We start from the raw sequence: 12,918 nt of genomic DNA, 5'->3' as shown, positions 1-12,918 counted from the left end.
GAGACCTAGGGGAATCCACGATGGGGTGACTTGTGGGGCTCTGACCAGGTTCTGTTACCCAGAATCCTTTGCAAACCTCGAAATTTTGCTAAAAAAACACATGTTCCTCACATTTCTGTTGCAGAAAGTTCTGGAATCTGAGAGGAGCCACAAATTTCCTTTCACCCAGCGTTCCCCCAAGTCTCCCAATAAAAATGATACCTCACTTGTGTGGGTAGGCCTAGCGCCCGCGACAGGAAATGCCCCAAAGCGCAACGTGGACACATCCAATTTTTTGAAAGAAAACAGAGGTGTTTTTTGCAAAGTGCCTACCTGTAGATTTTGGCCTCTAGCTCAGCCGGCACCTAGGGAAACCTACCAAACCTGTGCATTTTTGAAAACTAGAGACCTAGGGGAATCCAAGATGGGGTGACTTGTGGGGCTCTGACCAGGTTCTGTTACCCAGAATACTTTGCAAACCTCAAAATGAGGCTAAAAAAACACATGTTCCTCACATTTCTGTGGCAGAAAGTTTTGGAATCTGAGAGGAGCCACAAATATCCTTCCACCCAGCGTTCCCCCAAGACTCCCGATAAAAATGATACCTCACTTGTGTGGGTAGGCCTAGCGCCCGCAACAGGAAATGCCCCAAAGCGCAACGTGGACACATCCAATTTTTTGAAAGAAAACAGAGGTGTTTTTTGCAAAGTGACTACCTGTAGATTTTGGCCTCTAGCTCAGCCGGCACTTAGGGAAACCTAGCAAACCTGTGCACTTTTGAAAACTAGAGACCTAGGTTAATCCACGATTGGGTGACTTGTGGGGCTCTGACCAGGTTCTGTTACCCAGAATCCTTTGCAAACCTCGAAATTTGGCTAAAAAAACAAATGTTCCTCACATTTCTGTTGCAGAAAGTTCTGGAATCTGAGAGGAGCCACAAATTTCCTTTCACACAGCGTTCCCCCAAGTCTCCCGATAAAAATGATACCTCACTTGTGTGGGTAGGCCTAGCGCCCGCAACAGGAAATGCCCCAAAGCGCAACGTGGACACATCCAATTTTTTGAAAGAAAACAGAGGTGTTTTTTGCAAAGTGCCTACCTGTAGATTTTGGCCTCTAGCTCAGCCGGCACCTAGGGAAACCTACCAAACCTGTGCATTTTTGAAAACTAGAGACCTAGGGGAATCCAAGATGGGGTGACTTGTGGGGCTCTGACCAGGTTCTGTTACCCCAAATCCTTTGCAAACCTCAAAATTTGGCTAAAAAAACACATGTTCCTCAAATTTTTGTGGCAGAAAGTTCTGGAATCTGAGAGGAGCCACAAATTTCCTTCCACGCAGCGTTCCCCCAAGTCTCCCGATAAAAATGATACCTCACTTGTGTGGGTAGGCCTAGCGCCCGCGACAGGAAATGCCCCAAAGCGCAACGTGGACACATCCAATTTTTTGAAAGAAAACAGAGGTGTTTTTTGCAAAGTGCCTACCTGTAGATTTTGGCCTCTAGCTCAGCCGGCACCTAGGGAAACCTACCAAACCTGTGCATTTCTGAAAACTAGAGACCTAGGGGAATCCAAGATGGGGTGACTTGTGGGGCTCTGACCAGGTTCTGTTACCCAGAATCCTTTGCAAACCTCAAAATTTGGCTAAAAAAACACATGTTCCTCACATTTTTGTGGCAGAAAGTTCTGGAATCTGAGAGGAGCCACAAATTTGCTTCCACGCAGCGTTCCCCCAAGTCTCCCGATAAAAATGATACCTCACTTGTGTGGGTAGGCCTAGCGCCCGCGACAGGATATGCCCCAAAGCTCAACGTGGACACATCCAATTTTTTGAAAGAAAACAGAGGTGTTTTTTGCAAAGTGCCTACCTGTAGATTTTGGCCTCTAGCTCAGCCGGCACCTAGGGAAACCTACCAAACCTGCGCATTTTTGAAAACTAGAGACCTAGGGGAATCCAAGATGGGGTGACTTGTGGGGCTCTGACCAGGTTCTGTTACCCAGAATCCTTTGCAAACCTCATAATTTGGCTAAAAAAAACACACGTTCCTCACATTTCTGTGGCAGAAAGTTCTGGAATCTGAGAGGAGCCACAAATTTCCTTCCACCCAGCTTTCCCCCAAGTCTCCCAATAAAAATTATACCTCACTTGTGTGGGTAGGCCTAGCGCCCGTGACAGGAAATGCCCCAAAGCGCAACGTGGACACATCCAATTTTTTGAAAGAAAACAGAGGTTTTTTTTGCAAAGTGCCTACCTGTAGATTTTGGCCTCTAGCTCAGCCGGCACCTAGGGAAACCTACCAAACCTGTGCATTTTTGAAAACTAGAGACCTAGGGGAATCCAAGATGGGGTGACTTGTGGGGCTCTGACCAGGTTCTGTTACCCAGAATCCTTTGCAAACCTCAACATTTGGCTAAAAAAACACATGTTCCTCACATTTCTGTGGCAGAAAGTTTTAGAATCTGAGAGGAGCCACAAATATCCTTCCACCCAGCGTTCCCCCAAGTCTCCCGATAAAAATGATACCTCACTTGTGTGGGTAGGCCTAGCGCCCGCGACAGGAAATGCCCCAAAGCGCAACGTGGACACATCCAATTTTTTGAAAGAAAACAGAGGTGTTTTTTGCAAAGTGCCTACCTGTAGATTTTGGCCTCTAGCTCAGCCGGCACTTAGGGAAACCTACCAAACCTGTGCATTTTTTAAAACTAGAGACCTAGGGGAATCCACGATGGGGTGACTTGTGGGGCTCTGACCAGGTTCTGTTACCCAGAATCCTTTGCAAACCTCGAAATTTTGCAAAAAAAACCACATGTTCCTCACATTTCTGTTGCAGAAAGTTCTGGAATCTGAGAGGAGCCACAAATTTCCTTTCACCCAGCGTTCCCCCAAGTCTCCCCATAAAAATGATACCTCACTTGTGTGGGTTGGCCTAGCGCCCGCGACAGGAAATGCCCCAAAGCGCAACGTGGACACATCCAATTTTTTGAAAGAAAACAGAGGTGTTTTTTGCAAAGTGCCTACCTGTAGATTTTGGCCTCTAGCTCAGCCGGCACCTAGGGAAACCTACCAAACCTGTGCATTTTTGAAAACTAGAGACCTAGGGGAATCCAAGATGGGGTGACTTGTGGGGCTCTGACCAGGTTCTATTACCCCCGAATCCTTTGCAAACCTCAACATTTGGCTAAAAAAACACATGTTACTCACATTTCTGTGGCAGAAAGTTTTGGAATCTGAGAGGAGCCACAAATTTCCTTTCACGCAGCGTTCCCCCAAGTCTCCCAATAAAAATGATACCTCACTTGTGTGGGTAGGCCTAGCGCCCGCGACAGGAAATGCCCCAAAGCGCAACGTGGACACATCCAATTTTTTGAAAGAAAACAGAGGTGTTTTTTGCAAAGTGCCTACCTGTAGATTTTGGCCTCTAGCTCAGCCGGCACCTAGGGAAACCTACCAAACCTGTGCATTTTTGAAAACTAGAGACCTAGGGGAATCCAAGATGGGGTGACTTGTGGGGCTCTGACCAGGTTCTGTTACCCAGAATCCTTTGCAAACCTCAACATTTGGCTAAAAAAACACATGTTCCTCACATTTCTGTGGCAGAAAGTTTTGGAATCTGAGAGGAGCCACAAATTACCTTCCACCGAGCGTTCCCCCAAGTCTCCCGATAAAAATGATACCTCACTTGTGTTGGTAGGCCTAGCGCCCGCGACAGGAAATGCCCCAAAGCGCAACGTGGACACATCCAATTTTTTGAAAGAAAACAGAGGTGTTTTTTGCAAAGTGCCTACCTGTAGATTTTGGCCTCTAGCTCAGCCGGCACCTAGGGAAACCTACCAAATCTGTGCATTTTTGAAAACTAGAGACCTAGGGGAATCCAAGATGGGGTGACTTGTGGGGCTCTGACCAGGTTCTGTTACCCAGAATCCTTTGCAAACCTCAAAATTTGGCTAAAAAAACACATGTTCCTCACATTTTTGTGGCAGAAAGTTCTGGAATCTGAGAGGAGCTACAAATTTCCTTCCACGCAGCGTTCCCCCAAGTCTCCCGATAAAAATTATACCTCACTTGTGTGGGTAGGCCTAGCGCCCGCGACAGGAAATGCCCCAAAGCGCAACGTGGACACATCCAATTTTTTGAAAGAAAACAGAGGTTTTTTTTGCAAACTGCCTACCTGTAGATTTTGGCCTCTAGCTCAGCCGGCACCTAGGGAAACCTACCAAACCTGTGCATTTTTGAAAACTAGAGACCTAGGGGAATCCAAGATGGGGTGACTTGTGGGGCTCTGACCAGGTTCTGTTACCCAGAATCCTTTGCAAACCTCAACATTTGGCTAAAAAAACACATGTTCCTCACATTTCTGTGGCAGAAAGTTTTAGAATCTGAGTGGAGCCACAAATATCCTTCCACCCAGCGTTCCCCCAAGTCTCCCGATAAAAATGATACCTCACTTGTGTGGGTAGGCCTAGCGCCCGCGACAGGAAATGCCCCAAAGCGCAACGTGGACACATCCAATTTTTTGAAAGAAAACAGAGGTGTTTTTTGCAAAGTGCCTACCTGTAGATTTTGGCCTCTAGCTCAGCCGGCACTTAGGGAAACCTACCAAACCTGTGCATTTTTTAAAACTAGAGACCTAGGGGAATCCACGATGGGGTGACTTGTGGGGCTCTGACCAGGTTCTGTTACCCAGAATCCTTTGCAAACCTCGAAATTTTGCAAAAAAAAACACATGTTCCTCACATTTCTGTTGCAGAAAGTTCTGGAATCTGAGAGGAGCCACAAATTTCCTTTCACCCAGCGTTCCCCCAAGTCTCCCCATAAAAATGATACCTCACTTGTGTGGGTAGGCCTAGCGCCCGCGACAGGAAATGCCCCAAAGCGCAACGTGGACACATCCAATTTTTTGAAAGAAAACAGAGGTGTTTTTTGCAAAGTGCCTACCTGTAGATTTTGGCCTCTAGCTCAGCCGGCACCTAGGGAAACCTACCATACCTGTGCATTTTTTAAAACTAGAGACCTAGGGGAATCCAAGATGGGGTGACTTGAGGGGCTCTGACCAGGTTCTGTTACCCAGAATCCTTTGCAAACCTCAACATTTGGCTAAAAAAACACATGTTCCTCACATTTCTGTGGCAGAAAGTTTTGGAATCTGAGAGGAGCCACAAATATCCTTCCACCGAGCGTTCCCCCAAGTCTCCCGATAAAAATGATACCTCACTTGTGTTGGTAGGCCTAGCGCCCGCGACAGGAAATGCCCCAAAGCGCAACGTGGACACATCCAATTTTTTGAAAGAAAACAGAGGTGTTTTTTGCAAAGTGACTACCTGTAGATTTTGGCCTCTAGCTCAGCCGGCACTTAGGGAAACCTACCAAACCTGTGCATTTTTGAATTCTAGAGACCTAGGGGAATCCACGATGGGGTGACTTGTGGGGCTCTGACCAGGTTCTGTTACCCAGAATCCTTTACAAACCTCAAAATTTTGCTAAAAAAACACATGTTCCTCACATTTTTGTGGCAGAAAGTTCTGGAATCTGAGAGGAGCCACAAATTTCCTTCCACGCAGCGTTCCCCCAAGTCTCCCGATAAAAATGATATGTCACTTGTGTGGGTAGGCCTAGCGCCCGCGACAGGAAATGCCCCAAAGCGCAACGTGGACACATCTAATTTTTTGAAAGAAAACAGAGGTGTTTTTTGCAAAGTGCCTACCTGTAGATTTTGGCCTCTAGCTCAGCCGGCACCAAGGGAAACCTACCAAACCTGTGCATTTTTGAAAACTAGAGACCTAGGGGAATCCACGATGGGGTGACTTGTGGGGCTCTGACCAGGTTCTGTTACCCAGAATCCTTTGCAAACCTCAAAATTTGGCTAAAAAAACACATGTTCCTCACATTTTTGTGGCAGAAAGTTCTGGAATCTGAGAGGAGCCACAAATTTCCTTCCACGCAGCGTTCCCCCAAGTCTCCCGATAAAAATGATACCTCACTTGTGTGGGTAGGCCTAGCGCCCGCGACAGGAAATGCCCCAAAGCGCAACGTGGACACATCCAATTTTTTTAAAGAAAACAGAGGTGTTTTTTGCAAAGTGCCTACCTGTAGATTTTGGCCTCTAGCTCAGCCGGCACCTAGGGAAACCTACCAAACCTGTGCATTTTTGAAAACTAGAGACCTAGGGGAATCCAAGATGGGGTGACTTGTGGGGCTCTGACCAGGTTCTGTTACCCAGAATCCTTTGCAAACCTCAACATTTGGCTAAAAAAACACATGTTCCTCACATTTCTGTGGCAGAAAGTTTTGGAATCTGAGAGGAGCTACAAATATCCTTCCACCGAGCGTTCCCCCAAGTCTCCCGATAAAAATGATACCTCACTTGTGTTGGTAGGCCTAGCGCCCGCGACAGGAAATGCCCCAAAGCGCAACGTGGACACATCCAATTTTTTGAAAGAAAACAGAGGTGTTTTTTGCAAAGTGCCTACCTGTAGATTTTGGCCTCTAGCTCAGCCGGCACTTAGGGAAACCTACCAAACCTGTGCATTTTTGAATTCTAGAGACCTAGGGGAATCCACGATGGGGTGACTTGTGGGGCTCTGACCAGGTTCTGTTACCCAGAATCCTTTACAAACCTCAATATTTTGCTAAAAAAACACATGTTCCTCACATTTCTGATGCAGAAAGTTCTGGAATCAGAGAGGAGCCACAAATTTCCTTTCACCCAGCGTTCCCCAAAGTCTCCCAATAAAAATGATACCTCACTTGTGTGGGTAGGCCTAGCGCCCGCGACAGGAAATGCCAGAAAGCGCAACGTGGACACATCCAATTTTTTGAAAGAAAACAGAGGTGTTTTTTGCAAAGTGCCTACCTGTAGATTTTGGCCTCTAGCTCAGCCGGCACATAGGGAAACCTACCAAAACTGTGCATTTTTGAAAACTAGAGACCTAGGGGAATCCAAGATGGGGTGACTTGTGGGGCTCTGACCAGGTTCTGTTACCCAGAATCCTTTGCAAACCTCAAAATTTGGCTAAAAAAACACATGTTCCTCACATTTCTGTGGCAGAAAGTTTTGGAATCTGAGAGGAGCCACAAATATCCTTCCACCCAGCGTTCCCCCAAGTCTCCCGATAAAAATGAAACCTCACTTGTGTGGGTAGGCCTAGCGCCCGCGACAGGAAATGCCCCAAAGCGCAACGTGGACACATCCAATTTTTTGAAAGAAAACAGAGGTGTTTTTTGCAAAGTGCCTACCTGTAGATTTTGGCCTCTAGCTCAGCCGGCACTTAGGGAAACCAACCAAACCTGTGCACTTTTGAAAACTAGAGACATAGGGGAATCCACGATTGGGTGACTTGTGGGGCTCTGACCAGGTTCTGTTACCCAGAATCCTTTGCAAACCTCGAAATTTGGCTAAAAAATCACATGTTCCTCACATTTCTGTTGCAGAAAGTTCTGGAATCTGAGAGGAGCCACAAATTTCCTTTCACCCAGCGTTCCCACAAGTCTCCCAATAAAAATGATACCTCACTTGTGTGGGTAGGCCTAGCGCCCGCGACAGGAAATGCCCCAAAGCGCAACGTGGACACATCCAATTTTTTGAAAGAAAACAGAGGTGTTTTTTGCAAAGTGCCTACCTGTAGATTTTGGCCTCTAGCTCAGCCGGCACCTAGGGAAACCTACCAAACCTGTGCATTTTTGAAAACTAGAGACCTAGGGGAATACAAGATGGGGTGACTTGTGGGGCTCTGACCAGGTTCTGTTACCCAGAATCCTTTGCAAACCTCAACATTTGGCTAAAAAAACACATGTTCCTCACATTTTTGTGGCAGAAAGTTCTGGAATCTGAGAGGAGCCACAAATTTCCTTCCACGCAGCGTTCCCCCAAGTCTCCCGATAAAAATGATACCTCACTTGTGTGGGTAGGCCTAGCGCCCGTGACAGGAAATGCCCCAAAGCGCAACGTGGACACATTCAATTTTTTGAAAGAAAACAGAGGTGTTTTTTGCAAAGTGCCTACCTGTAGATTTTGGCCTCTAGCTCAGCCGGCACCAAGGGAAACCTACCAAACCTGTGCATTTTTGAAAACTAGAGACCTAGGGGAATCCACGATGGGGTGACTTATGGGGCTCTGACCAGGTTCTGTTACCCAGAATCCTTTGCAAACTTCTAAATTTTGCTAAAAAAACACATGTTCCTCACATTTCTGTTGCAGAAAGTTCTGGAATCTGAGAGGAGCCACAAATTTCCTTTCACCCAGCGTTCCCCCAAGTCTCCCAATAAAAATGATACCTCACTTGTGTGGGTAGGCCTAGCGCCCGCGACAGGAAATGCCCCAAAGCGCAACGTGGACACATCCAATTTTTTGAAAGAAAACAGAGGTGTTTTTTGCAAAGTGCCTACCTGTAGATTTTGGCCTCTAGCTCAGCCGGCACCTAGGGAAACCTACCAAACCTGTGCATTTTTGAAAACTAGAGACCTAGGGGAATCCAAGATGGGGTGACTTGTGGGGCTCTGACCAGGTTCTGTTACCCAGAATCCTTTGCAAACCTCAAAATTTGGCTAAAAAAACACATGTTCCTCACATTTCTGTGGCAGAAAGTTTTGGAATCTGAGAGGAGCCACAAATATCCTTCCACCCAGCGTTCCCCCAAGTCTCCCGATAAAAATGAAACCTCACTTGTGTGGGTAGGCCTAGCGCCCGCGACAGGAAATGCCCCAAAGCGCAACGTGGACACATCCAATTTTTTGAAAGAAAACAGAGGTGTTTTTTGCAAAGTGCCTACCTGTAGATTTTGGCCTCTAGCTCAGCTGGCACTTAGGGAAACCAACCAAACCTGTGCACTTTTGAAAACTAGAGACCTAGGGGAATCCACGATTGGGTGACTTGTGGGGCTCTGACCAGGTTCTGTTACCCAGAATCCTTTGCAAACCTCGAAATTTGGCTAAAAAATCACATGTTCCTCACATTTCTGTTGCAGAAAGTTCTGGAATCTGAGAGGAGCCACAAATATCCTTTCACCCAGCGTTCCCACAAGTCTCCCAATAAAAATGATACCTCACTTGTGTGGGTAGGCCTAGCGCCCGCGACAGGAAATGCCCCAAAGCGCAACGTGGACACATCCAATTTTTTGAAAGAAAACAGAGGTGTTTTTTGCAAAGTGCCTACCTGTAGATTTTGGCCTCTAGCTCAGCTGGCACCTAGGGAAACCTACCAAACCTGTGCATTTTTGAAAACTAGAGACCTAGGGGAATACAAGATGGGGTGACTTGTGGGGCTCTGACCAGGTTCTGTTACCCAGAATCCTTTGCAAACCTCAAAATTTGGCTAAAAAAACACATGTTCCTCACATTTTTGTGGCAGAAAGTTCTGGAATCTGAGAGGAGCCACAAATTTCCTTCCACGCAGCGTTCCCCCAAGTCTCCCGATAAAAATGATACCTCACTTGTGTGGGTAGGCCTAGCGCCCGTGACAGGAAATGCCCCAAAGCGCAACGTGGACACATCCAATTTTTTGAAAGAAAACAGAGGTGTTTTTTGCAAAGTGCCTACCTGTAGATTTTGGCCTCTAGCTCAGCCAGCACCAAGGGAAACCTACCAAACCTGTGCATTTTTGAAAACTAGAGACCTAGGGGAATCCACGATGGGGTGACTTGTGGGGCTCTGACCAGGTTCTGTTACCCAGAATCCTTTGCAAACCTCGAAATTTTGCTAAAAAAACAAATGTTCCTCACATTTCTGTTGCAGAAAGTTCTGGAATCTGAGAGGAGCCACAAATTTCCTTTCACCCAGCGTTCCCCCAAGTCTCCCAATAAAAATGATACCTCACTTGTGTGGGTAGGCCTAGCGCCCGCGACAGGAAATGCCCCAAAGCGCAACGTGGACACATCCAATTTTTTGAAAGAAAACAGAGGTGTTTTTTGCAAAGTGCCTACCTGTAGATTTTGGCCTCTAGCTCAGCCGGCACCTAGGGAAACCTACCAAACCTGTGCATTTCTGAAAACTAGAGACCTAGGGGAATCCAAGATGGGGTGACTTGTGGGGCTCTGACCAGGTTCTGTTACCCAGAATCCTTTGCAAACCTCAAAATTTGGCTAAAAAAACACATGTTCCTCACATTTTTGTGGCAGAAAGTTCTGGAATCTGAGAGGAGCCACAAATTTCCTTCCACGCAGCGTTCCCCCAAGTCTCCCGATAAAAATGATACCTCACTTGTGTGGGTAGGCCTATCGCCCGCGACAGGATATGCCCCAAAGCTCAACGTGGACACATCCAATTTTTTGAAAGAAAACAGAGGTGTTTTTTGCAAAGTGCCTACCTGTAGATTTTGGCCTCTAGCTCAGCCGGCACCTAGGGAAACCTACCAAACCTGCGCATTTTTGAAAACTAGAGACCTAGGGGAATCCAAGATGGGGTGACTTGTGGGGCTCTGAATAGGTTCTGTTACCCAGAATCCTTTGCAAACCTCAAAATTTGGCTATTAAAACACATGTTCCTCACATTTTTGTTTGCAGAAAGTTCTGGAATCTGAGAGGAGCCACAAATTTCCTTCCACGCAGCGTTCCCCCAAGTCTCCTGATAAAAATGATACCTCACTTGTGTGGGTAGGCCTAGCGCCCGCGACAGGAAATGCCCCAAAGCGCAACGTGGACGCATCCAATTTTTTGAAAGAAAACAGAGGTGTTTTTTGCAAAGTGCCTACCTGTAGATTTTGGCCTCTAGCTCAGCCGGCACCTAGGGAAACCTACCAAACCTGTGCATTTTTGAAAACTAGAGACCTAGGGGAATCCAAGATGGGGTGACTTGTGGGGCTCTGACCAGGTTCTGTTACCCAGAATCCTTTGCAAACCTCAAAATTTGGCTAAAAAAAACACATGTTCCTCACATTTCTGTGGCAGAAAGTTCTGGAATCTGAGAGGAGCCACAAATTTCCTTCCACCCAGCTTTCCCCCAAGTCTCCCAATAAAAATTATACCTCACTTGTGTGGGTAGGCCTAGCGCCCGCGACAGGAAATGCCCCAAAGCGCAACGTGGACACATCCAATTTTTTGAAAGAAAACAGAGGTGTTTTTTGCAAAGTGCCTACCTGTAGATTTTGGCCTGTAGCTCAGCCGGCACCTAGGGAAACCTACCAAACCTGAGCATTTTTGAGAACTAGAGACCTAGGGGAATCCAAGATGGGGTGACTTGTGGGGCTCTGACTAGGTTCTGTTACCCAGAATCCTTTGCAAACCTCAAAATCTGGCTAAAAAAACCACATGTTCCTCACATTTCTGTGGCAGAAAGTTCTGGAGTCTGAGAGGAGCCACAAATTTCCTCCCACCCAGCGTTCCGCCAAGTCTCCCGATAAAAATGATACCTCACTTGTGTGGGTAGGCCTAGCGCCCGCGACAGGAAATGCCCCAAAGCGCAACGTGGACACATCCAATTTTTTGAAAGAAAACAGGTGTTTTTTGCAAAGTGCCTACCTGTAGATTTTGGCCTCTAGCTCAGCCGGCACCTAGGGAAACCTACCAAACCTGTGCATTTTTGAAAACTAGAGACCTAGGGGAATCCAAGAAGGGGTGACTTGTGGGGCTCTGACCAGGTTCTGTTACCCAGAATCCTTTGCAAACCTCAAAATTTGGCTAAAAAAACACATGTTCCTCACATTTCTGTGGCAGAAAGTTTTGGAATCTGAGAGGAGTCACAAATATCCTTCCACCCAGCGTTCCCCCAAGTCTCCCGATAAAAATGATACCTCACTTGTGTGGGTAGGCCTAGCGCCCGCGACAGGAAATACCCCAAAGCGCAACGTGGACACATCGAATTTTTTGAAAGAAAACAGAGGTGTTTTTTGCAAAGTGCCTACCTGTAGATTTTGGCCTCTAGCTCAGCCGGCACTTAGGGAAACCTACCAAACCTGTGCATTTTTGAAAACTAGAGACCTAGGGGAATCCAAGATGGGGTGACTTGTGGGGCTCTGACCAGGTTCTGTTACCCAGAATCCTTTGCAAACCTCGAAATTTGGCTAAAAAAACACATGTTCCTCACATTTTTGTGGCAGAAAGTTCTGGAATCTGAGAGGAGCCACAAATATCCTTCCACCCAGCGTTCCCCCAAGTCTCCCGATAAAAATGATACCTCACTTGTGTGGGTAGACCTAGCGCCCGCGACAGGAAATGCCCCAAAGCGCAACGTGGACACATCCAATTTTTTGAAAGAAAACAGAGGTGTTTTTTGCAAAGTGCCTACCTGTAGATTTTGGCCTCTAGCTCAGCCGGCACCTAGGGAAACCTACCAAACCTGTGCATTTTTGAAAACTAGAGACCTAGGGGAATCCAAGATGGGGTGACTTGTGGGGCTCTGAATAGGTTCTGTTACCCAGAATCCTTTGCAAACCTCAAAATTTGGCTAATAAAACACATGTTCCTCACATTTTTGTTTGCAGAAAGTTCTGGAATCTGAGAGGAGCCACAAATTTCCTTCCACGCAGCGTTCCCCCAAGTCTCCTGATAAAAATGATACCTCACTTGTGTGGGTAGGCCTAGCGCCCGCGACAGGAAATGCCCCAAAGCGCAACGTGGACGCATCCAATTTTTTGAAAGAAAACAGAGGTGTTTTTTGCAAAGTGCCTACCTGTAGATTTTGGCCTCTAGCTCAGCCGGCACCTAGGGAAACCTACCAAACCTGTGCATTTTTGAAAACTAGAGACCTAGGGGAATCCAAGATGGGGTGACTTGTGGGGCTCTGACCAGGTTCTGTTACCCAAAATCCTTTGCAAACCTCAACATTTGGCTAAAAAAACACATGTTCCTCACATTTCTGTGGCAGAAATTTTTGGAATCTGAGAGGAGCCACAAATATCCTTCCGCCCAGCGTTCCCCCAAGTCTCCCGATAAAAATGATACCTCACTTGTGTGGGTAGGCCTAGCGCCCGCGACAGGAAATGCCCCAAAGCGCAACGTGGACACATCCAATTT

Source organism: Pleurodeles waltl, chromosome 3_1 (assembly GCF_031143425.1).
Source record: "Pleurodeles waltl isolate 20211129_DDA chromosome 3_1, aPleWal1.hap1.20221129, whole genome shotgun sequence".
NCBI classification, from domain to species: Eukaryota; Metazoa; Chordata; class Amphibia; order Caudata; family Salamandridae; genus Pleurodeles; species Pleurodeles waltl.
This window is presented reverse-complemented; position numbering follows the sequence as displayed.